The sequence below is a fragment of the Gekko japonicus genome, unplaced genomic scaffold, assembly GCF_001447785.1.
Source record: "Gekko japonicus isolate JY-2015 unplaced genomic scaffold, Gekko_japonicus_V1.1 scaffold386, whole genome shotgun sequence".
NCBI lineage: Eukaryota > Metazoa > Chordata > Lepidosauria > Squamata > Gekkonidae > Gekko > Gekko japonicus.
The window spans coordinates 73,739-77,779 of record NW_015163100.1 but is presented as its reverse complement, the minus strand read 5'-3'; positions in this window follow the sequence as shown (position 1 = coordinate 77,779).

Sequence of the window (4,041 nt, the reverse complement as noted above, 5' to 3'; positions counted from 1 at the left end):
GTAACCGGGGGGGGGGCTCTGCAACCTACCTGGCTGCTTATTGCTCCTTGTGGCCTGGGGCTGCTGGGAGCAGGGGGCGTGGCTTGTTGCATGTGCCCACCCCCTGGGCTCTTTACTGCCGGAGCTCCGCTCCTGTGCGCTCCTGCAGGAAATGACTGGCATGGGTCTTTCTTTCTGAGCAGGTAGGGTCTCAGATTTACTGATTAAAATGTGGAATTCGCTGCCAGGCATGGCAGAGGTATGGCTGGATCCTCAGACCTGTTGTGCTCATGGAAGTATTTTCCTCCAGTGGATGGAGCTTCCCCTGGCCTCTTGCATGAGTCATAAAAGCACATGGGTCTTTCTTTCTGAGCACGTAGGGTCTCAGATTTACTGCTTAAAATGTGGAATTTGCTGCCAGAGGATGTTGTGATGGCCACAGGAATAGTCATCTTTTTAAAAGGGGATTAGATAGATTTGAAGGATGGGTCTACCAGTGACTACTAGCCCTGGGGTGTTTTTTTCTCTCTTTAATTAATAACAATATACAACAAATAACATAACTTAGACGTTAACAAGGTATTGCATTAAGGTAAAAAGTGTTATTGGAAAACCATTTCTGTAAGCGCCAAGAAAATAGGAATCACAGAGAAATTGTTGCTGGTATAGATTATATTTCAATGAAACGCTATGAGAGAAGTAAATTTGTTTTTCCGTATCTTATTTAAACAGTCGTGACCTTTAAAACCACTACTAGCCCTGGCGACTGAGGGGAACCTCCACACGCAGAGGGACTATGCCCCTGAATCCCAGGGCCAGGAGGCAACTTTAGGGGAGGGCCTCGGCCTCTCTGCCCTGTGACTGGCCATCCAGAGCAACCAGTTGGCCACCGTGTGAGACAGAATGTTGGACTAGATGGACCACTGGTCCGATCCAGCAGAGCTCTTCTACTTTCTACTCTATAGCCCCAGTATAAGATGAATATCACAGAGAGGGATCTTCTGCCCCCCCCTCCCCGGCTTCTATATTCTGCCCACAGTTCCCCCAGAGACATGAAATATTCTCTCTCTCCCTGTCTGTCCATATGCCAGGGGTTCTAATCTCTAATCCCATGTCAGCCTGTCTCTCAGAGGGAACTCCCCTCCAGCTGATCTCGAGGGTCCAAAGAGCCACCCCTCCCCCTCGCTTAGCCTAGGCACAAAACACTAATTTAATCTGAATAGATTGGAGGGCAGGTGTCAACGAAAGGAGGGAGCCGGGGCAGGCTGTCCATATGGCCCGAGTCAGGAGAAACCCTGTTCCTTTGTCATTTGCAAGGCCGTATACAGACAGCCTTCTTTGACCTCCGGAGCTTGAGCAAGTGGGTTTCAGCACTTTGGTTTCTGGTCTGTCTGTCTGTCTGTCTGTCTGTCTGTCTGTCTGTCTGTGGAAGGAAGAAAGGAAGAGGAGAGAGAGAAAAAGAGAGAGCGTTGTTAACTCTTGGGGAGACAGCTATGTTGGGGGTGTCAGTGCCCCCAAAGGACTTTAAAACATAGGATTTTGCATTAAGAAGGTTATCCTGATTCATTTGTTCGTTGTTCCACTCACCCATGTGCTAGCCATCTTGACCTTTTCTTAATATAAATATGAAAAAACAAGATCCATCGAGTGACAGCCTGCTGCATTTGGAATCAGAAAGCCTCCCTAAACCAGTTGCTGGGGAGCCCAGATTGGGGGGGGGGCAATGGTCATTTGCTGCAGGAGCGTGCAGGAACGGAGCTCTGGCAGTAAAGAGCCCAGGGGGCGGGCACATGCAACAAGCCCCACCCCCTGCTCCCAGCAGCCCTCAGTCAGAGCAAGAAGCAGCCAGGTAAGCTGCAGAGCCCCCCCACGTGCCCCCCCGGTCCAAAACAGTCCAGTGGCACCTTTAAGACCAAGTTTTATTCAGGTACAAGCTCTCCCTCCTCTGCGAGGACAGATTTGCATGTTACCCCCCCCGCCCCTCCCATAGCTAACAATCCAAAACAGTCCAGTGGAGCCTGAGCGGTGGGTGTTGCCTTCTGGCACACTTCCAGTGATGTCAGGGGGTGTGGCATATGCAAATGAGCTATGCTAGGGATGTGACAGGGCACTCCTTTGTTCATTCAAAAGTAGCAGTCATGCCTTTTGTTTGTGTGTGTGTGTGTGTGTGTGTGTGTGTGTGTGTTGCAGACCACTGGCACTCTATCTGCATTGTCTTACAGTTAAGGCGGGGAGGATCCTGTGAGGCTTCCTGTTTAAACCAAGGGAAAGGACAAGGGTGGGAGGGAGGGTGCCCGAGGGACGGGGTCCCTGCCATGCAAGACACTCAAGCAGAGGTGGCCAAACATGCTTAACAGAACAGCCACATAGAATAAATGTCAGGTGTTTGAGAGCCGCAAGACGTGAACAACTATCTCACACACGTTTCTATTGGAAAATATGCACATTTGCTTTTTATTCACATTAAATGTGCGAAAGAGCCGCATGTGGCTCCCGAGCTGCAGCTTGGCCACCCCGGCACTAGAGGAAGGAGGCTGGTCACCTCAAAGGTGGCGGTGGCGCAGGCAGTAAAGCCTGCAGTTAAATCTATCAACGAACAGCCATAAGGCTGTTCGAATCCCACCGCGGCCGGGGTGAGCTCCCGGCCCCTGTCCTAGCTCCCGCCCACCCAGCGGTTCGAAAGCTTGCAAGTAGATAAATGGGTACCTGCCTTAGGTGCAGCGGGGCACCCGCCTCGGTGGAGCGGCGGCGGCAAGGAGGAGCAGTGGTGTCGGCAACAACGGGGCAACCCGACGATCCAGCGGAGGACGGCGGAAGATGGCAGCAGAAACATCGAGCAGGCGAGCAGGGACTGGCCCGATGGCGCGGCAATGTGACAACGTAAGGCCGGCCAGAGCCAATTAGGACGGAGGCCGGCGCAGTGATCATCACAGAGTCGCGGGCGATGGAACCTTCCCTGCAGGAGCCGCTGCGGAGCCGAAAAAGCCGAGCCACCACAGAATCAGAGGAAGAAGAGCCGCCGGAAAAATTAACTAGCCGGTAGGGTGCCTGGTAGGCATCCCCCTCCCTAATATATACTGTGGCCTTAGTTAGGACTGTTGATTGTATAAATGTAAACCGCTCAGAGCCCTTTGAGGACTGCACCGGTTCCAGCACTGGACAGCGGCAAAGGCCGGAGCCAGAGGTCAGTTGTGCACAGCAGCCTAGGTCTCTCCACCTGGCTTTGGCCCGCTGGTGGCCAGTTAGCGCAGAACCACTCTCTCCCCTGCCTAGGACGGTGGTTCACGCAGGAAGAAGAGGCAGATCAGGTTAGGCCATTCCAGTACTAAACTACAAAGTATTCTTGCTTGTGTCAATGATGACTCCCCCGCCCAGCCCCGCCGCCACCCAATACCTCTAGAGAGACAATAGGAGATTGCTTTGCTCAGCATCAGTGTGATTTCCCCCCCCCTCGCCTCAGGCAAAGGGCCACCCCCCAAGGATTCCTCCATGCTCAGGCTGCATTCCTTTGATAGCTGTTTCCTGGGGGCTTGAAATCTCTGGGTCATTTTGTCTCATTCATAAGATGCACAGGCCGAGGCGGCTGACATTCCTGAGGAAAAGGCCGAATAATTCTACACATAATTATATTCCTCCCCCCCGCCCGCAATTTCCAAGTAATTTTTTGCATTTCCCAACCCTGTCATAACAAGTCGTGCTGACTTCATGCTGAGCATGCTGCGGAGGTTGTGGCGATGACATTCTGACTCAGGTTGGTGTCGGCCCAAATACCTGTACTTTTAACCATTGCAGAGAAGCAGGATCAAAATTTGAACCAGGACTCAAGCTTGGTCTCGGTCCAAAAGCAGGCAAAGGAATAACAGAAGGCTCTTGAACACGTGCAGAGTGCTTTCCTCTCTGCACTGTTGATAAGTTTGCATGCAACCGACTGGATTTGGAGCACTGCTTGCCAGGAGGCTTAGGGGAAAGCGAGAAGCATCCAGGGGGAGGGGAGGCGCCTGCCAAGCCCTGGCAGCTTGCAGAGCGAGGTGACCTTTGCGGTGGGAGGCTTTGTTCAAGAAA